Consider the following 22,717-nt stretch of genomic DNA (forward strand, 5'->3'; position numbering starts at 1 on the left):
GGGTGGATCACAAGGTCTGGAGTTCAAGACCAGCCTGGCCAACATAGTGAAACCCTGTCTCTACTAAAAATACAAAAGTTAGCCGGGCATGGTGATGCATGCCTGTAGTCTCAGCTACTCGGGAGGCTGAGGCAGAAGAATTGTTTGAACCTGGGAGGCAGAGGTTGTGGCGAGCCAAGATCATGCCACTGCACTCCAGCCTGGGCAACAGAGTGAGACTCTGTCTCAAAACAAAAACAAAAACATAAACATATTTTGGGGCTGCACCCCAGAGCTACTGAATTAGAAAGTCTAGGGGTGAGGCCCAGCAATGGATTCTAACAAGGGCTCCAGATAATTGTGATACACACTAGAATTGGCCCTGGCTGCGCATTGGAATTATCCAGGGAACTCTTAAAGCTACTGCTAGATAGACGTCAGAATGGTGGTTACCTCTGCAGGCCGCACTGGAGTATAGACCCTGAAATAGTGCTACCAACTTTTGGTTTGCTTGGGAGTTTCTTGGTTTTAGTACTGAAAGTCCTCTGTCTCGGATAATCCCCTCAATCCTGGGCAAATTAGGATGGTTTGTCACCTTACCTTGATGCAGCAAGAGGGAACTTTCTGGGGTGCTGAAAATGTTCTATCCCATCATCTGGGTGGTGGTCGCATGTGTGTACGCATGTGTAAAAAATATCAAGCTGAGCTGGGCACTGTGGCTCGAGCCTGTAATCCCAGCACTTTGGGAGGACAAGGCAGGAGGATTGTTTGAGCTCAGGAGTTTGAGATCAGCCTGCCTGGGCAACATGGCAAGACCCCATCTGTACTAAAAATAAATTTAAAAAAAACTTTAGCATTAGCCAGGCATGGTGATGTATGCCTGTAGTCCCAGCTACTAGGGAGGCTGAGGCAGGAGGATCGTTTGAGCCCAGGAAGTAGAGGCTGCAGTGAGCCATGATCGTGCCACTGTGCTTCAGCCTGGACAACAGAGTGAGACTGTTTTTTAAAAAAAAAAATCAAGCTATCTGTTTAAAGTTGGTGCACCTTACACATACTACTAAGTGTACATCACAACTTAAAAAAATACTGATGTCCAGGTTGTATTCCAGATTGATTAAGTCAAAATCTCTAGCAGAAGATCTCAGGCATTGGTATCATGAAATACTCTCCAGGCGTTTCTCACGTTCAGCCAGATTTGTGAATGAATACGATCAAATCTCCAGGGAGTTAAAGTGAAGGTTCCGATTCAGCAGGTCTGGGTGGGCCTGAAATTGTGCATTTCCACCACACTCCCAGGGGATGCTGATGCTGGACCATGCTCTAGGGAGCGAGGGCCAGGCCTGGTTAACGTTTACCTGCTGGGGCAGGCAGAGGGGCGCGCCCCTGAAACATCTTGGTGGTCTTAGTGAGGAAGGAAGAAAGTGGGGCTCACTGGGGACTAGCTGTGGGGTAGGCAACTCCCGTGGCATTCAAAGAATTAAAGGTTAGGGTGAAGTTAGAAGCTTACACCTGGGCAACCACACAAATGCAAAAGCTCAGACAACTGTTCCCAACTCCCTGATGTGCCAGGAGGGCCATGTTTGCCTAGGTTTTGGCTCTACTTCCTAGCCAGAGTCAGGCCTGAATACCCAGCATGGGCTTAGTTTGCTTCTCCTGAGGTTATTCGGGAACCTGTCTTTCTGGAGAAGCCAGTGCCATGTCCAGAGGTGCCCTCCTCCTCTGCACTGCAGATACCACGGAGACTGATAACAGGGCTGCCAGCTGGTTTAATTACCCAGATGGGAAGCTGGCAGGTGGAGCCTAACCTTGACAGAGATTAATGAGTCCATTATCTTCCTAGGCTATCATCCCATGCCGGCCCCAGTCTGGAATGTAGATATAAGGTGTAAATAAAGTCCTGGTTCTGAGGGAAGACGTTTCTCATTGTCTTCAGATGGGAATTTGCCCCCAGAAACCCTTGACTCAAATTCGGGAAGTATCTTTGTTTGGTAGAATAACCTGGTCGTTTGTGGGCATGTGACAGGTCTCCTAAAGGCTGGGCCAAGGCTTGCTGGAAAAACCAGTATTGCTTGTTTCCTTAAACTCATTAAGTAATACGTGCCTGTTGTAAACAACTTAAAGTGACAGCTCTTGTCTCCTTTCCCACTCTTTGAAGGTAACTATTATACTTAACTCTTTGGCGTATAGTCTTCCAAATATATTTATTTTTCTGTTTGTTTTCTTCTCCAGATAAAGTTTCCCCCCAAAATTTTATTGGGGCATAATTAAAGTATAGTACATTTATTTATTTATTTATTTATTTGAGATGGAGTCACTCTGTCGCTCAGGCTGGAGCACAGTGGCACAATCTTGGCTCACTGCAACCTTCACCTGCTGGGTTCAAGTGATTCTCCTGACTCAGCCTCCCGAGTAGCTGGGATTACAGGCAGCTGCCACCACGCCCGGCTAATTTTTGTATTTTTAGTAAAGATGATGTTTCACCATGTTGGCCAGGCTGGTCTTGAACTCCTGACCTCAAGTGATCAGCCCTCCTCGGCCTCCCAAAGTGTTGGGATTACAGGCCTTGAGACACTGTGCCTGGATGGTGGCACATATTTAAAGTACATAACTTGATTGGTCTTTAAAATTTTTTTATTTTATTATTTGCAGAGATAATAAATCTTCCTTAATAAATAAAACAATCTTCCTTCCTCACTTTGTTGCCTAGGGCTGGACTGGAACTCCTGGGCTCAAGTAGTCCTCCTGCCTTGGCCTCCCAAGGTGTTGGGATTATAGACATGAACCTCCAAGCCCAACCCCAATTTGATTACTCTTTTTTTTTTTTTTTGAGATGGAGTCCCGCTCTGTCGCCCAGGCTGGAGTATGGTGGTGCGATCTTGGCTCACTGCAAGCTCCGCCTCCCCGGTTCACGCCATTCTCCTGCCTCAGCCTCCTCAGTAGCTGGGACTACAGGCGCCCACCATGCCCGGCTACTTTTTTTTTTCTTTTTTAATATTTTTAGTAGAGACGGGGTTTCACCGTGTTAGCCAGGAGGGTCTCGATCTCCTGACCTCATGATCTGCCTGCCTGGGCCTCTCAAAGTGCTGGGGTTGAGCCACTGCGCCTGGCCTATTATTATTATTTTTTGAGATGGAGTCTCGCTGTCTCCCAGGCTGGAGTGCAGTGGCGCGATGTTGGCTCACTGCAAACTCCACCTCCCTGGTTCACGCCACTCTCCTGATTACTCTTGACGTAGACCCATTAAACCATCTCCCCAACCAGGATAGAGCACATATCCATCACCCCCAAAAGTTTCCATGTGTCCCTTTGAGATTCCTTCCTACCTGCATCCCCTCCACTACTGAACAACTTCTGTCACTGTAAATTAGTTTGCATTTTCTAGATTTTATGGAAATGGAATTGTGCGGCATGCATATATGCTTTTGCCTGGCTTCTTTCACTCAACATAATGATTTTGAGATTCATCTATGTTGTAGAAATCAACAATTTGTTACTTTTTATTGCTGAGTATATCCCATGGTATGGATATATCACAATTTGTCTATCCATTCATCTGTGGATGGACTTTTTAAGTTGCTTCTAATTTATGGTGATTACAAATAAAGCTGCTCTGAACATTTGTGTACAAATCTTTGTGTGGACAGATATTTTAGCTTCTCTTGGGCAGACACCTAGGAGTGGAATGACTGAGTCATGTCACATGGTAGGTACATTTAACTTTTCAAGAAACTACCGAACTGTTTTCCAAAGTGGTTTATCTCATTTTGTGTTCCCACCAGCCCTGGGTGAGAGTTTTATGCGCTCCACATCCTCACCAACCCTGTGATGATCAGTCTTTCTAATATTTGCCATTCTAATGAGTGTGAAGCGGTATCTCATTATGATTGTAACATGCATTTCCCTAATGCCTAACGCTATTGAGTATCTTTTTATACGCTTATTGGCCATTTGCCTGTATTATTTTGTGAAGTGTCTGTTGAAAATTTTGTTGCTCTTTCTTTTATTGGGCTGTTTTCTTACTGTTGAGTAATAAGGGTTCTTTATATATGTTAAATGTCTAAAATGCCACATTCTAATGTAGTGGTGTCCTCAAAGTGGGAGTGATGAATTTTATCTAATTTTATCATGGTCAGGGGAGGAGTTGTGCTCTGGAAGCCCATCCATGGGGAAGGTGAGGTTCAAACTGTAAGATAAAAACTCTAGATAAAATTTTAAGTCCTGCTGTGGATGGCTGTTGTTTCTTTCTGCCCAGCATTTACACCTTTTCTGATAACAACTCACCCCAATGTTTCTGAGGGAGAATCATTCTTCCACCATTTTTAGTACCTGCGGTTTGGGTGAAGCTGACCCTAAACCCTGGCTCCTGGGGAGAGGTATGACTTTGGCCTGGCCAATCAGCATTTTCATCTTCCTGGCTCCATAATGTGCATGTAACTCAGACGGATCCAGTGGGATTCAACTTTTGGACTTTTGCTGGAGTGACTCTTTGTATTGGTCTCAGCTTCCTCCTCAGCCACCTCCTTCCTCAGGCACCTCCTCAGAGAAGCCCTCCCTGACTTGCAGAAGAGATGAGGCACCTCTGATATGCTCAGTTAGCTTGCTGATCTTTCATGCGCAGCACTTATCACAGCTATTAACTAAATATTTGTGTGATTATCTGTGTAATAAATTTCTGCCCTCTAGACTGCAAGCTCCATGAAACTGGGGGCTGCATCTCTTTTGTTCACTCTTGAGTCCCCAGCATTGGTATAGCCTATCCGTATATTTTGAAGGGGAAGATGACAGGATTTGCTGAGGAATTGGATGCATGCTGGATGTGGGAGAAATAGAAACTTGAGACTTAATAAATACTTGTTGAGTGAATGTGGGAAGCTACATTTGTACATGAGAAAACTGAGGTCCAGAGAGGTGAAATGACTCTCCCCAAATCGCACAGCAAGTCAGGAGCAGAGCTGGAATGTGAATTCGGGGCTGTCCAACTTCAGAGCTTGTGCTCTTCCTCACCACCCTAAGTGCTTCCTTGCAAACTGAACATAACTTTTCCACAACAAACACTGCTTAGGCATGGCAGATACCTCTGAAATAAACTGTGTTAGTTATCTATTGCTTCACAACAAATTACTTCCCAATCTTAGTGACTTGAAACAACATTTATTAACTCATGATTTCTGTAGGTTGGGATCCAGGTGTGGCTTAGCTAGGTCCTCTGCTTTGGGCCCTCTCATAGGCCACAGTCCAGGTGTTGGCTGGGGCTGCATTCTCATCTTAAGGCTTGACTGGGGAAGGATCTGCTTAGGGAAGGATTTGCTTCCAACTCTCTCTCTTTTTTGTTGGAGCGATTCAGTTCTGAGGGTTCTTGGTTGAGGTCCATTCCTTGCCACATGGGCCTCTCTCTTGGGCAGCTCACAGCATGGCACCTGGTTTTATCAAAGGAGTAAGCGAGTGGGAAAAAGTGAGCAGAAAGGAAGTCATGGTATCTTGTAGCCTCATCATGGAAGTGACATCCCATCATGTTTGCCTTGTTCTATTCATTGAAAGTGAGTCACTAGGTCCAATCCACACTTCAGGGAAGGAAATTACATAAGTGAAAACAAGGGTGTGAATGCCCAGGTCAGTGGGAGTCATCTGAGAAGCCTGCCTACCACTTAAACTAAGTCTCTTGCTCATGTAGCTTGACTTCTGGTCAGGGGAAGTGCACAAAAAGCAAACAAATAAATAAAAATATAACACATCAGATGATGCTAAAATGCTTGCAGAAAATCATGTGGAGGAGGTTATGGAGGGCTGGGGGCAGGAGGAGACTAAGCATTCTTACTTTATATCAGGTGGTCTGTAGAGACCTTGGTGAGAGGGAGACTCTGAATAGAGAGCTGAAGGAAATGAAACAACAAGCCAAGAGGATACGGGAAACAGCATTCCAGCAGCAAGAACAGCAGGAGCAAAGGCCCCGCGGCATAAACCTGCCTGAAGTGTTCTAAGAACAGCCAAGGTCAGTATGGCTCCAGTGATGACGGCAAGAGAGGGAGTACCAAGTCACGGGGTTAGAGAGATAACAGGGCGGCTGGGCATGGTGGCTCACACCTGTAATCCCACCACTTTGGGAGGCCGAGGTCAGGAGTTCGAGACCAGCCTGGCCAACACGGTGAAACCTGGTCTTTACTAAAAATACAAAAATTAGCTGGGTGTGGTGGTGGGTGCCTGTAGTCCCAGCTACTCAGGAGGCTGAGGCACGAGAATTGCTTGAACCCAAAAGGCGGAGGTTACATTGAGTTGAGATCGCACCACTACACTCCAGCCTGGGTGACACAGAGAGACTGTGTCTCAAAAAAAAAAAAGCGATAACAGGGCGTCGGGTCATGTAGGCTCTTGTAGGGCCACTGAGTGAGATGAGAAAACATTAGAGGTTTTTGAGCAGAGAAGGGATGTGATCTGACTTAAATTTAATAGAGTCCCTGGCTGCTGGTTGGAAGACAGACCTTGGGAGACAAAGGTGAAAGAAAACAAATTATGAGGTTTTTTTTACCTGGTTCAAGTGAGCCATGATGGATATTTGAAGAATTTGCTAAGGGTGACAACACAGAGGAATCCAGGCCAACTCCAAGATATTCGACCTGAACAACTGGAAAGATGGAGCTGTTAGTAACTGATTTGGGGAAACTTTGTAAGGCAAACATTGACTGGGAGCAAAGGATGAAAGTCCCCTTTATTTTATTTTATTTTTATTTTATTTTATTTGTGTGTGTGTGCATGTATGTGTGTCGTTTGTTTTGTTTTGTTTTGAGACAGGGTCTTTCTCTGTCACCCAGGCTGGAGTGTGGTGGCGCAATCATGGTTCACTGCAGCCTTGACTTCCCAGGCTCAAGAGGTCCACCTCCCTTAGCCTCCTGAGTAGTTGGGACTATAGATGCATGCCACCACAGCTGGCTAATTTTTAAATTTTTTTGTAGAGGCAGGATCTCCCTATGTTGCTCAGGCAGGTCCCAAACTCTTGGCTTGAAGTGATCCTCCCATTTTGGCCTCCCAAAGTGCTGGGATTACAGGCGTGAGCCACCACACCCGGCTGAAAGGTGGCTTTGGCGCTGCTAACATCAAAGTCCCTGTGAGACATCTGAGCAGAGGTGCCAAGTTGGCAGTTGGAGACTAGAGTCTAGACTTCAGGGGAGAGGTCCAGGCTGGGGATGTAAACTCAGAAGTTGTCAGCTTATTAGTGTTTCGAGCCATGAGTCTGGTTGAGATGGGAGAGAGAGAAGAGGCCCAAGCCTGAGCTTTGGACACTTGATTAATTCAAAGCCACAAGATGAGGAAGAACCACCTGAGAAGACTAAGAAGTTGTGGACAGTGAGGTAGGAAGAGAACTAAGAGAAGAAAGTGCTGAGTGACAAGCAGCATCATGGTAGCTGGCCGTGGGAAATGGCCCGCCAAGAACTGCACACTGCGGTTCACACTCTTGCTCGGCCCCAGCCACTTTCCTCTGGGCTGGCACCATAGAACCAATAAAAAGCAGCAGAAGTGGCAGCCTGCCTTCTGAGGCCAGGTCACAGGAAACCTTGCAGCTTCTACCTTAGTGTTTTTGAATGCTGCTCTGGGATAAGCCAGTTGCCATCAAAGAAGTTTGACTACTCTGAGCCACTGCGATGTGAGGAAGCCCAGGCTAAGCATGTGGGAAGCCCAGTATGGAGGGAAAAGATGGCCAACCAGGGCCATGGTTGTTCCAGCCATTTCAGCTGAGGCACCAGCCACGAGAGTGAGGAATTTGTTTTAGACATCCAGTGCAATCAAACCTTGCCATGACTTTGGCTACAGCTGCACCAGCATAAGAAACCCCGAGGGAGAAACCCACAGGACTAGGAGAGATAGTGACGCACTGTTGTTTTAAGGCTCTACGTTCTGGGGTGGCTCATTCTACAGTGGATAATGGAGACAGGAGTTCATTGCAAAGGGAGACTGACCAGTCCCCTGCCCGCAACAGAGCACAGCCCTCTTCACTCAGACCCATGGAGAGGTGGCTGAGCAGACCTCAGCTGGGCAGCCCTCCACACTCTGAAGGCTCCCCCTTTCCTGCCTTAGTGGCAAGAAGAATAATTTTCTCTTTGTGCCCAGAGAGCTGGCAACTGCCAAGTGCCCTGCTGTCCCCAGGGCCCTTACAAAAGGACTGCAGGGGAGATTTTTCTGAGAACTGGGTCACTGGTTACTTGGATGCTTCAAACCTGGCAGAACAGAGAAACATCAGATAAAGGAGACTGGGAACTTCATAGGAAGCCGCTGGTCCTTTTCATGGGGACACACCGTGGTTGGGAGTGGCTGCCTGCCCTCTCTGGACCCTTATGCCATAGGGACCTCCTCTCTTCTAGAGAGCTCTCTCTTTCTTTGTAAATGTTTGTAAATCTTTCTTTGTAAACATTTTGGAAAGTACGCATTAATCAGGCCAGGCACGATGGCTCCTGCGTTTAATCCCAGCACTTTGGGAGGCTGAGGCGGGCAGATCACTTGAGGTCAGGAGTTCAAGACCAGCTTGGCCAACATGGTGAAACCTTATCTCTACTAAAAATAGAAAAATTAGCCAGGCATGGTGGTGGGCATCTGTAATCCCAGCTACTCGGGAGGGTGAGGCAGGATAATCACTTGAACCCAGGAGAAAGAGGTTGCAGTGAGCTGAGATCACATCTGTAATCCCAGCACTTTGGGAGTTTGAAGCGGGCAGATCACTTGAGGCCAGGAGTTCGAGACCAGCCTGGCAAACATGGTGAAACCCCATCTCTACAAAAAATACAAAAATTAGCTGGATATGGTGGCACATGCCTGTAGTCCCAGCTACTGGAGAAGCTGAAGTGGGAGGATCACCTGAGCTTGGGAGGTCCAGGCTGCAGTGAGCCGTGATTGTGCCACTACACTCCAGCCTGAGTAACAGAGTGAGATCTCGTCTTAAATAAAACAAAACAAAACAACAGAAAAAAACCTGTCCTTTTCTCCCACTCCCTGTTCAGTTCCCCAGAGGCAATTGCTTAACATTTCTTTCACATTTATTGGAATAGGTAATACAAGGTGTGTGCTAAAAATTTCAAAAGGTACAAAAAAGGTAAAGAGATTAAGTCCCCCTCCTTCCATCTCCCCACCCAGCTCATCTCCCTAAAGACAACCACTTTTACCAGTGTATTACATCTCCTTCCAGAGATATGCTATGCATATGTCAGCATATAATATAAACAGCCTTAAAAAATAAAACAGAAAGGGCTGGGAATGGTGGTTCATGCCTGTAATCCCAGCATTTTGGGAGGCCAAGGTGGGTGCATCACCTGAGGTCAGGAGTTCAAGACCAGCCTGACCAACATGATGAAACCCTTGTCTCTACTAAAACTACAAAATTAGCTGGGCATGGTGGCTTATGCCTGTAATCCCACCTACTTGGGAGGCTGAGGCAGGAGAATTGCTTGAACTTGGGAGGCGGAGGTTGCAGGGAGCTGAGGTTGTGCCATTGCACTCCAGCCTGGGCAACAAGAGGGAAACACCGTCTCAAAAACAACCACCACCACCACCACCAACCCAGAAAGGGCAACTTGCTACGAATATTGTTCTGCACCTTGCTTTTCCACTTAACAATATATTTTGGAGGTCTTCCATATCAGTAGGTAAATAACTGCTTTATTATTTTAGGGGACTGCACAATATTCCACTGTAGGGATGGACCGTAATTCATGTAACCAGCCCCTACTGAGGGACACTGAGGTTGATGCCAATCTTTTGATATTACAGTGAAACAGCAAATAATCTTGTACTCATGTTTTCTTGCACATGTATGCCTCTCTCAGTAAAGATTCCTGAATCAAAAGATATGTGCTTTTGTCATTTTTTAAATTTTTATTTATTCATTTATTTTTGAGACAGGGTCTCGCTCTGTCACCCAGGCTGGATTGCAGTGGCATGATCATGGCTCACTGTAGCTTGACTTCCCGGGCTGAAGTGATCCTCCTGTCTCAGCCTCCCGAGTAGCTGGGACCACAGGTGTGTGCCACCATGCCTGGCTAATATTTAAATTTTATTTTTAGTAGAGACAGGGTCTTCCTATGTTGCCCAGGCTGGTCTCAAACGTCTGGGCTCAAGCAATCCTCCCGCCTCAGCCTCCCAAAATACTGGGATTATAGGCTGTGCTTTTGTACTTTTAATAGGTATTGACAAAATGAGACTGTATTGATGTTCTTGTTTGCAGACTTCATATTTAAGTGCCCCTTTCCCTACACCTTCCCCAATTCTATCCAAATAAACATCAACATTTTTTATCTCTGCTGTAGAATTGGTGAGAAATGTATCTCTGTACTTTTACATTTGAAATATATTGTTAGAAGGTTGAGCATCTTCATATGCTTAATTGTCATGGCAACCACTTCTAGCCTTTGTAGCGATTTCTTCTAGCTATTTATTTTCATAGAGCTAAATAATGTTTGAATGTAGCCATTCATTGATTTATCAGCTTTAGACGTTATCTATTGATTTTTGCTCCAATACATGAGGATTTAGCTCACTTACAGTGTCATCCTTGCACCTCCTCTATCTTTCTACCCTTCCTTCCTTCTCTCTTTTTTATTTTCATTTTTTTTGAGACAGAGTCTTGCTTGCTGCCCAGGGAAGAGTACAGTGGCGCAATCTTGGTTCACTGCAACCTCTGCCTCCCAGGTTCAAGCGATTCTCCTACCACAGCCTCCCAAGTAGTTGGGATTACAGGCGCCCGCTGCCAAGCCCAGCTAATTTTTGTATTTTTAGTAAAGATGGGGTTTCATCACATTGGCCAGGCTGGTCTTGAACTCCTGACCTCAGGTGATGCACCCACTTCGTCCTCCCAAAGTGCTGGGATTACAGGCGTGAGCCACCGTGCCTGGTCTCTTCTCTTTATGAAAAATTTTGCTGGTTTTCCATTTATGGTAGTGATATATTTTTTTCTTTCCTTTTCTTATTAAAATAGACTATTTTTTAGAGAAGTTTTTGGTTCACAGCAAAATTGAACAGAAAGTACAGAGTTCTCATATATTCCCTGCTCCCCCCACCCCTCAGTTTTTCCCACTACCAAGGTCCTACACCAGTGGTACATTTGTTACAATCGATGAACCTGCACTGATACATCCTTACCATCCAAAGCCCATAGTTTGCCTTAGGGTTCACTCTTGGTGCTGCACATTCTATGGGTTTGGACAAATGTACAATGACATGTATCCACCATTATAGTATCACGCAGAATAGTTTAACTGCCCTAAAAATCCTCTGTGCTCCACCCATTCATCCCTCCCTCAAGCCTAACCCCAGAAAACCGCTGATAATTTTACGTCTTCATGGTTTTGCTTTTTCCACAATGTCATGTAGTTGGAATCATACAGTATGTAGTCTTTTTCAGATTGTCTTCCTTCAGTTAATAAAATGCACTTAAGTTTCTTCCACGTCTTTTCGTGGCTTGATAGCTTATTTCTTTTTAGTGCTGAATAATATTCCATTGCCTGGATTTACCACAGTATATTTATCCATTCACCTCCTGAAGGAAATCATGGTTGCTCCCAAGTTTGGGGAATCATTAATAAAACTTCTAGGAACATCTGTGTGCAGGTCTTTGTATGGACATAAATTTTCAGCTCATTTGGGTAAATACCAAGGAGCATGAATATTGGATCATATGGTAAGAGTACATTTCATTTTGTAAGAAACTGCCAAACTGTCTCCCACAATGGCTATACCATTTTGTTCTCCTACCAGAAATGAATAAGAGTTCCCGGTGCTCCATGTCCTCACCAGCATTTAGGATTTTAATCCTTTGAATAGGCATGTAGTGGTATCTCATTAGTATTTTCATTTGCGGTCTCCTAATGACATGTGATGTTGAGCATCGTTTCATGTTTATTTGCCATCTGTATATCTTCTTTGGTTGAGGTATCTGCTTAGTTCTTTTGCCTATTTTTTTTTTTTGAGACGGAGTTTTGCTCTTGTTGCCCAGGCTGGAGTGCAATGGTGCAATCTTGGCTCACTGCTACCTCCCCCTCCTGGGTTCAAGCCATTCTCCTGCCTCAGCCTCCTGAGTAGCTGGGATTACAGGCACCTGCCACCACACCTGACTAATTTTTTGTATTTTTAGTAGAGATGGGGTTTCACCATGTTGGTCAGGCTGATCTCGAACTCCTGACCTCAGGTGATCCACCCGCCTTGGCCTCTCAAAGGCTGAGATTACAGATGCGAGCCATGGTGCCTGGTCTCCTTTGCCTATTTTTTAATGAGGTCTTTTGTCTTCTTGTTATTGAGTTCTAAAAGTTCTTTATATATTTTGGACGGCAGTTCTTTATCAGGCGTGTCTTTTGCAAATAATTTTTCCCATTCTGTGGGTTTGGTGGGTTTGTCTTCTCATTCTCTTGAGTGATGTGGCATTTAAAAAAATAAAATTACTTTAAGTTTAAAAAGCAAGTCCATTTAAAGAGAAACACCCAGGAGGTAATAGCAAAGGTGGTAGAGTATGGTGAAAAAATGAAAGGGCACCCAAGAGACTCAGGTTTGGGCAATACAGATGACACATAGAGCCTGGTTCCCTGGCAATTATTATGGTGGTTACTACTATTTTAATAATATTAGCAGTTATGGTTGGTATTTTTGCTATTATAATTAATGGCATAGGGGCTGTATCGCCCCTGTCTTCCTGGAACCTGGAGGCAATGAGGAGCTCTGCAAAGTTGTTGAGGTTATTATGACCATATCTGGGTATTTCACCACTACAAAGAGCTGCGCAAAGTTTGGACGGTACGAATCGAGGTGGTTATCAGTTTGGTGACAGGTAGGAGGTGGGTCCGAGGAGGGGTCGGGTCTGGGAGCCTCCGCCCCCAACTCAAGGCAGGCTGCACAGGATCTGTCCCCGCTGGCGTCCCGGTACCTAGCTTGAGCCCGACCATGGGCCTGCGTGGCGTGGCGCGGATCCTGTCTCTGTCCCTGTCGCTGGTCCTGGCCGCTGTGGCCACGGGGGCCTGGGAGCGGGGGCCGCTGGGCGTGTTCTTGCCCTGGCAGGGCTGAGCCGCGCTGGGCCGCTGCTGTCCCGGCCGTGACCCGATGTGCGTCGCCCGCGGGCCCCCGCGCTGCTTCTGCGACCAAGCAAGCGTGCGGCACGGCGCGGGACTGCTGCGCAGACTACACGCGGGTCTGCCCAGGTGCGCCCGGGGAAGGGCAAGGCACTAGCGGAACGCTCGGAGCGGAGGGGAGCTGGGGAGGGGGATGCGCGGAGGAAGGGAGCCCAGCACCTATCCCTCTGTGCCCAGGAGCTGGGCTGGATGCTCCCTTGAACCTGAATACATTCTCCCTGACCTCTGGGGTTCAGGTATGGAATAACGTCCCTGTTTAGCAGTCAAGAAAAGCAAGGCTCAGAGAGGAGAGGGCTTTGGGCAGTCAAGGATTCCCAGCCAGTGGAGGAGCTGGGTGTGATTCTGAGTCTTCTAGCTCCTTGCTGCCAGGAGTGGCCAAGGTTGGAAATTCAGGCAGCAGTGAGATGAGAAAGTAATTTTGGATGTGGTGTCTTCTCAAGCCATAGGCAAATGAGAACTCCTTCCAGATTAAATTTGGGGAAGGACTGCCTGGGAGTGCTTTTGTACTGGTTGGCTTTCCATGTAGAGAGTTCATGCAGCTGCGGGTCTGTACAGATTGGAGCTGAAGTCCCAGGTTAGCACCACCCACAGGGGCTCCCCTGCCACAGCGCAGGAGTGGGGGCCCAGGAGGGCTCCAGGCAAAGGCATCAGTGATACTTTCTCATGGTCTGACCGACGCCCACAGAATCACACGATGTTAGCCCCTCCCAAGAGATGTCCTTTCTATACGGAGTGGGGGCTGGAGGAACCAGGAGCCTCAAAGCTTTGCTTTCACCTTTGTTTTGCTCTTTTGGGATCTGCCTCCTTATCTGGGGCAGGGTCTTGTGAAGAGACACAGGGAAAAGTTCGCTTTCCACCTCCCAGGGGAGCAGGCAGGAGGGGAGTAGTTAGGAGGCAAAAGATGGAGAGAAGTATTTGCTTTTTTCATGGGCTATTTTTAGGAGATAGAGTCAACTGCCTTAAGTGATTGATTGTAATAGAGGGAGATGTTGAGGATGACTTAAAAAACAAACAAACAAAATCCCCTAACAACAAATCTAACATTTACTAAATACCAAATGTCAGGAAGGTACTATTTTAAGTGCTTTAAGTAAATTGTCTCATTTAAGCCTCATAATAACGCTATGGAACAGTGTTATCATGTCTGTTTGACAGATGAGGAACTAAGGCACAGAGAGGTTAAGTGACGTGTTCTGGGTTGCACAGCTCTTAAACAGCAGATCTGGGATTTGCACTCCAGCAGTCTGACTCCAGACCTCAATATTGTATAGCAGCTCAAGGGTGGCAGAGACTTAAGAATGTTAGGAGAGGGAAGCTTGAGTCTACAGGTGTAAGGAGACCCCTTGACATCTTCCCCATTTAGTTCAATTAAAATTTTCTTTACTTTCTTTCTTTCTTTCTCTTTCTTTCTTTCTTTTTCTTTCTTTCTTTCCTTCCTTCCTTCCTTCCTTCTCTCTTTTCTTTTCTTTTTCTCTCTCTCTTTCTTCCTTTCTTTCTTTCTTTTTTTTTTTTTTTCAGGGTTTCACTGTGTCACCCAGGCTGGAGTGCAGTGGTGCAATCATGGCTCACTGCAACCTCTGCCTCCCAGGCTCAAGTGATCCTCCTACCTCAGTCTCCTGAGTCGCTGGGACTACAGGTGTGGGCCACCACACCCAGCTTTTTTTTTTTTTTTTTTTTTGGTATTTTTTGTAGAGATGGAGTTTTACCATCTTTTCCAGGCTGGTCTCAAATTCCTGGGCTCAAGCTATCCTCCAGCCTTGGCCTCCCAAAGTGCTGGAATTACCAATGTGAGCCTCCATACCCAGCCTCAATTAAAATTGGTGGTCACCTTCTATGTGCCCAATTCAGCTAGAAGCACTGGGGGATGGAAGCAAGGCTGGAGTTCTGGTACCCCTCAAGCTTATTGTCTATTTTTGAGAGACAAGGTAGTTGGGAAAGGAATAAATAATTTCAGTCTGAGCAAGGTGAAGCTTGGAAATGATTGGTGAGGATGGCGTGGAGGCGGGGAGAGAGTGGGGCCGGAGTGATTAGTAAGGCCTTGACAGATAGACACCACTACATTTTCCAAGTTATTTACAGAATGTTTCCATGTATTCTATACTTCTTAAATATCATCTCAACCCTGTATCGGTTGATGTCCCTGCATATACACTTATGTGTTTCCTGTAGGGCTAGTACTCTTAGGGTTGTGACACAATTTAACTTAAGTTAACAAGGACATTTATTGGCTTAGGTAACTAAAGAACAACCCAGGGATTCTGGAGCTTCAGGCATGACTGGATCCAGGGGCTCCAAGGATGTTATCAGGACTCTATCTCTTTCCATTCTTCGGCTTTTCTTGTGTTAACTTCATTCACAGGCATGCTGTCACCAAGTGGTAGCAAAGTAGTGGTCAAAGACAGTAGCTGTAAACTGCCATCCTTAATGGATTGAGACCATTTTTCCCCAGTTCCAGCCAAAATCCCAGGGCTGGTTCTCAGGGGCCCAGTTTGGATTAAATGATCATTGCTGACCCAATCAATCACTGAGCCTAGGGAGAAGGAATATATCAACTGGCCATGTTGGGGTCACCTGCCTCACACCAGGAACGAGAGGGTGAGATCAGCCCTGTCCAAACCATGTGGATTGAGAGTGGGGAGTTTTGGTTTCTCAGAAGAAAACTGAGGTGGTGTTCCCAGAAGATGGGAGAAAGGAGGCTGGGAGGGTACTACTCAGCTGTGGGAGACCACATGCTTTGGGAAACTTTGGGTAAAGTGTGCTGAGATGTTGAATAGGAGGAGGGCGCAGTAAATGACTGTGGATGAGTTGCAGGAAAATGTAGATTTTTAGCCTCTGAGCTTGGGGGTCTCCATCTATGATCCACTGTCAAAAAAGATCCTTCGTGAACCTCCTCAATAGGAGATGGGAACCACTGAGGGATTTCAGGGAACAGGTCAGAACTGTATTCTAGAAAATCCTTTTGGTAGACAATAAGGAGGGCAGATGGTAAGGAGGCTGGGAAGTGAGGTTCAGCGGAGAAAGCGGGGTTTGGATAATGCAGAAAGACGTTCCTTGGCTGGGCCCCGTGGCTCATGCCAGCATTTTGAGAGGCTGAGGCGGGTGGATCACAAGGTCAGGAGTTTGAGACCAGCCTGGCCAACATAGTGAAACCCTGTCTCTACTAAAAATACAAAAATTAGCTGGGTGTGGTGGCACGTGCCTATAGTCCCAGCTACTCTGGAGGCTGAGGCAGGAGGATCGTTTGAACCTGGGAGGCGGAGGTTGCAGGGAGCTGAGATGGCGCCACTGCACTCCAGCCTGGGCGACAGAGCAAGACTCCATCTTAAAAAAAAAAAAAGATGTTCCTTCATGAGCCTGGGCCTGTAAGGGTGGGGTGCAGCAATTCTAAGGGATCTGTGGGAAATGTGGTCTGGCCATGGCAGGCTCAGCTGGCACGACGTTATCTGGGTATCCAGGACTCAGTGAGCAGCCTTACCACCGCCCTCCCCCTTTCTGTAAGGCTGGGAAGCTAGAATTTCTCCTTTAGTCAGGAAAAGTGGGCTGGGCTTTGCTTTGAGAAACACCGCTATCTGGTGGTGCCTTTTTGCAATGTCAGCCTGTGGTTGTATTTCCTTTGTTGTTGCTAAGGCAAGATTTGCTCACTCAGTGTTCAGTGGCACATCACTTCCTGAGTTGCTGTGTGCCAGGCCCTGTGCTTGGTGATGGGATACAGCAGGGAACATGACAAATGAGGACCCTATTGCTGTGGAGCTGACACTCTAGTGGAGGAGGCAGGCGCTACGAGAATAACCACAGATGTACTGAGTTTGTGATCCTGAGCCTATGCGAGGGGTGATGATGGTTCCCTCTTGTGTGTGTGCTGCCAGCGAGACGGGTAGAACATGTGCAGGGTGGTGCCTGCCTAATTTTCTGCAAAATCTCTCACCTGCCTGGCAGGCAGGGCAGGAGATTGTGGTGGACTTTGGGGATCCCCCTTAGTCCAGCTGTCCAGCCAGTGCCTGAATCTGGTCTGCAGTCTTCCTGCCTGGTTTTTTAGCCACGTTGTGAATACTTTCAGTGACACAAAACTCATTCTTCTAGTAGCTTCTTCTACTGTAGAGAATCCTTTCTCTCCTGGGAAACCGCAGGAGCCATCATGCTTCTGCCCTCACCGCCACCCAGAGAGATGGGCAGTCATCCTTTTGAAACCTTCGGCGTCACCACGTCACATCTCTGCTCAGAACTCGGCAATGGCTTTTCATATGCCTAGAATAAAATCTGAACTCCTTACAACTGTCCTCAAGGCCCTATATGCTATCTTTGTCCCCTCCCTCTCTGATGTCACCTCCTACCACTTTCCTTCTGGCTTATTTTCCTGCAGCGACACTGGTCTCCTCACTGTCCCTCTGATATCCTACCTTTACCCTGCCGCAGTGACTTTGCACTGCCTGTTTTGTGCCTGGAATACTTTCCCCGAGATTCCTACACAGCTCCCTTCATCACTTCCTTGGGGACTCTGTTCAGATGTCCTTGTCTTGGAGGACTTCCTTGACTCCTGCCTAAAATAGTTTCTTGTTACACCACCCTTGGCACTCTTTCTTTTTTTCCCTGTGTCTCCCCCAACCCTGGCCACTCTTGACCTGCTGTTTTTTCTCAAAGCACAGATCACTAGTTGAAATTACACGGTTGCGTGTTTTTGTTCATTGTCTGTTTCCCCCACTGAACGTCAGCTCCTCGAGAGCAGGGCTGTACCTGCTTTGCTCATCTGTGTTCCCAGCACCCAGCCCAGTGCTCTGCACACATTAGGTCCTAAATTGTTGCCGAAAGAATGCATAAAGACCTTTGAACTGGGCATTTACAATATGGCCAGTGCTTTGCATTTGCCATTGCAACAAACCCGAGACTGTGGTTCAAATCCAGGTTTGTCTGACTCTACATCCTTGGCTCAACTTAGGGATTCTGCCTCTTAAGCCCGAGTGGCCTCATCCCTGAGTTGGGTTTGACAATAGTGCAAACACATTAGGAGTTGGGGACCTGGCAAGTGACAGATGGTACCCCCAGAAGGGTATAATAGAAAACAAGGGCTCTATTCACAGAGGTGGGGGCAGCAGTACAGGACAGGAGGAAATGGTGTTATTGGAGCCTGTAAGAGTAGGATCCGCAGCCAAGGGCCCCTTTCCCCAAAATGGGGGACAATAAACATCTTGGGTGCACTCTCCTCCTGCCCCCTGCCCCTCTCATCTCTGCTGGTGTTCCCCGCTGGTTCAACTCTACTGGCAGCCAGGGAGAGGCTGGGAGATGCACAGGCTTGCTGGAGGCTGAGTATGGAGAGGGAGTACAGAGTTTCAGGAGACTGTTTTGAGAATTAAATGAAGTCATGTATGGGATTTGCTTGGTTTAGCATCCAAAGCCCAATGAACGGGGTTATTAGATGGATGTTGTGAGAATTAAATGAAGTCATGTATGGGACTTGCTTGGTTTAGCATCCAAAGCACAATGAACGGGGTTATTAGATGGATGTTGTGAGAATTAAATGAATTCATGTATGGGACTTGCTTGGTTTAGCATCCAAAGCACAATGAACGGGGTTATTAGATGAATGATGAAAGCACTTGATCAGTCTTAGGTTGTCACACCGGGTTTCTCCCCTCCCTCCTCCTTCTTGCCCTCCCTCTTTCTGTTTCCTTTCTTCTCTTGTTTACCTTCCTTTCTTTCTTTTTCCTTCCTTCCCTCTGAACTTTTCAACTCTGCTAAGATGGGCAGATTGAAGGATTGTTTGCTCCAAGAAAAAAATTTTAAACTTCTGAGATTTATGCAAAGAATATGTGACTTCCTGACCTGCCAGAGGCACTGCTGCTTGTCTTCAGCACAATAACGCCATTCCTTCATCAAGGATGCACACGATTTTTTTCCCCCTTCACATTTTCACATTGCTGAATTAGGACATGTCTCATAGCTGGGAGGGCTTTTCCTGAAGACCGACCTCATCTTTCTTGTTAAACACCGTGTCTCCAGCACCCAAGGCAGTTCTGGGCTCGCTGCAGATGCTCGGTAAATATTTGGGGAATGAGTGAATTAATTCTGACAGTGGTAGCCGCCTTGCATGTGCAGCAAATCTGTGTGTGCCGCTGACAAAACTTGCTGGCACATCCGTAGAAAGTCTCTCGCTGGGGAAGTGCCCAGATTCCATTTCTGCTAGACTGCCTTTCCCTGTCTGATTTGCTCTGGTCCTGATCTGGGAGTGTGGACTTGGAATGAAGAAGTGTCGGTCCTGGGAGGATATCATTAGAAATACCACCTGTGGTAGACATGTGAAGCACCTCAAGGACGGGGGAACCCAGCACATTCCTTTTGTGATGATGAAATATTTCCGACATACACCACCAATGTAGAGAGATAATACAACAAACCCTCGGGAAAAGCTAAGAAACAAACCTTGACAATTGCTACCGCAGTGTCTGTTTCCCTCCTGCAGTCACCTGCTTTCCCACTCTCCCCAGAGATTATCACAATGCTGAATTTGACATTTAAAATTCCCATGCATATATGGGTGTGTGTGCGTGTTTATGTACATAAATATACACCGTACTTTTTTTTTTTTTTTTTTTGAAACAGAATCTCGATCTGTCGCCCAGGCTGGAATGCAGTGGCGCAATCTTGGCTCACTGCAACCTCCACCTCCCAGGCTCAAGTGATCCTTCTGCCTCACTTTCCCCAGTAGCTGGGACTACAGGCGTACACCACCATGCCTGGCTTGTCTTTGTATTTTTCTTTTTTGGTAGAGATGGGATTTCACCATGTTGCCCAGGCTGGTCTGAAACTCCTGGGCTCAAGTGATCCTCCTGCCTTGGCCTCCCAAAGTGCTGGGATTACAGGTGTGAGTAATGGCGCCTGGCTACAGGACATTCTTGTGATTCACACTAGTTATGTTCTGTAAAGTTGCCACAAAGACTGAATTAACCAATACTGAATTAACCAGTGGCCCCTAGGGGAAATATGTACACACATATCTCACTTAGTTTATACTTTAGATCCTAAAAACACCTCATCCTGGTCAATTCCATTTTCTTCATTTTACAAAAGAGTGTTAGGAAGTGTTAAGAGACTCGCCTGAGGCTGCCTCCCTAACAGTTGCTGGAGTTGGGATTCAAACCCCACACAACTGGCCCAGGGCTGGAGCTTCTTGCACTACATAGACCTGTCCCTACCGTCTCTGTCCTCTGGTAACATCTGTATGAAGCTGAAACAAGAAGACAGAGTGGGGCCCTGTTTGACTTCAGCTTGGAACCTGCACATTGAGTGACTCAAATTTTTCACTAATCTTCTCTTGTCTGTGAGTAACTACAAATGTGCTGCAAGTATTGATTTTAGGGTTAAAAATAATTTTAGCAAATAAGCAAAGTAGCAAGTACAGAATCTGTAAATCATGAGGACTGGCTGCATATATATGTATTTACTATACCTGTATGAATGCCTAAATACTTTATAGTACCCTTTTGCAGGTTTAAAAAACTATACAGGCCAGGCGCGGTGGCTCATGCCTGTAATCCCAGCACTTTGGGAGGCCGAGGTGGGCAGATCACTTGAGGTGAGGAGTTTGAGATCAGTCTGGCTAGCATGGAGAAACCCTTTCTCTGCTAAAAATACAAAAAATTAGACAGGCCTGGTGGTGGGTGTCTGTAATCCCAGCTCCTCAGGAGGCTGAGACAGGAGAATCGCTTGAACCTGGGAGGCGGACGTAGCAGTGAGCCGAGATCACACCACTGCACTTCAGCCTGGGCAACAGAGCTAGACACCATCTCAAACAAACAAACAAACAAACAAGACTGTATATAAAAAGTATCACATTAGACATGTGAATCCTTTTGCAAGTAATTTATTTCCCCTTCAGGTTACTGACAGTGTAGCTGTGGCTCATTTTCACTGATGTAGAGGAATAGTTAGTGCTTATTAAACACCTGCTATGTGCTGGGAGCAAATGCTTTATATTTCATATTTGGTTGAACCCTTAAGGCCACCCTATCAATTAGATACTGTTCTTATTCCCATTTGACAAAAGAAGAAATTGAGGCATCAGTTGCCCTAAGTGCTTAGGAAATGTTTATTGAAGGATTGAGTGATGGAGACAACCTAAGTGATCATCAATAGGATGATTAGATAAAGGTGGAATTCTAAGTTTAGGTGGACATACGAACAGTTGTCATAGGGAAACTTTCAAGGAAGGCATAGACTGAGGTTTGCAAGAGTTCTAGCACTTGGTGTGGTGTTTTGGGGGTTCAGATTTTGGGGAAGGTGGAGAAGACCTGGATGCTGGCTAGCTAAACCCCACAGAGATCTCCCTTGCAGACACCACCTTCTCTTCTAGCGGTCTCCTGCACTGTGGCACAGTGGAGTGGCTGCAGTCGCTGTGTGAAGCCCTGCCAGGTCTCCTGCCATATACGCCAGAGGCGTGTCCTGCAGGAGCCGAGGAATGGGGGTGTCCCCTGCCCCCCGCTGGAAGAGCGGGCTGGCTGTGTGGAGTACTGGAGCCACCAGGGAGTGGAGTGCCAGCAGTCCTTGCATGAGTGGGGGTGGGCCCCAGGGGTGGCTCTCAGTGGGAACAGTCAGGCTGGACTGTAGGGCCCTCCGTGAGTTCTTGGGTGGGGTCTGAGTTTGGAGTGGGGCTTTGCCTTCCTTTGCCCTGATCCCCCTTCTCATCTTGCGAATGAGTTCAGAAGCTCTGAACTCCACTGGGCTTCTCAGTCTTCTTTCTGCTCCTCTCCCTGAGTGAATCAGTCAGGATTTTATATGCAGGTGATAGGAGACCCAACTTAACCTGAACTGAGCAAAACTGTGTGGCTCCTGTAACTAAAATTCCAGGGGCTGCATTCAGGCATGGCTGGATCCAGGAGCTCAAGCAATGTTGCCAGGAATCTCTCTCCATGTCTCAGCTCTGTTTTCCGCTCAGTTGGCCTCATTCTCAGGCAGGCTTTTCCCGTAATGGTCTTTGACAGCTTCAGGCTTCCCTCCAACCAGCCTAGCAGCTGAAGAGAAGGCCTCTTTCCCCATAGTTCCAGCAAATATCCTAGGATATTTGTGGTGGTGAGCACACCTGCAGTCCCAGCTACTCGGGAAGCTGAGGCGGGAGGATCACTTGAGCCCAGAAGTTTGAGGTTGTAGTGAATTGATTGCACTACAAGACCCTGTCTCTAGAAATCAATCAATCAATCAATCAATCAATCAATCAAAAGGTCGTTCTGACTGTTATGTGGACAGCAGACTGAGAGGGGTCAGAGGGAATCAGGGAGCATAGGGAAGAGGTGGCTGCAATGGTTCAGGCAAGAAACTATGGTGGCTGGACCAGGGAGGTGGCAGTGAGGTGATGAAAAGTGGGAGTGTTGTTTCCTCTGCTTGAAATCCTTCTCCTTACCCCCAGCCCAGCCCCATCCAGCCATTCCTGGGTCATCACTTCCTGTAAAGATGTCAGTTTCCCTGAGGAAGATCGGGAAGATCATTTTGACTTGCTAATATGTGCCAAGTGCCTCACCACATGACCTGACTCTGTGAGGTCAGTGTTACTATTCTCTTCTTACAGACAGGGAAACCAAGGCTCAAGGAGGCGACAAAGCTTGTCCAAGTCACATGGCTATTGACTATAGGACCAGGACCCTCCCATTCTGACCCTT

Source organism: Pongo pygmaeus, chromosome 21 (assembly GCF_028885625.2).
Source record: "Pongo pygmaeus isolate AG05252 chromosome 21, NHGRI_mPonPyg2-v2.0_pri, whole genome shotgun sequence".
Lineage (NCBI taxonomy): Eukaryota > Metazoa > Chordata > Mammalia > Primates > Hominidae > Pongo > Pongo pygmaeus.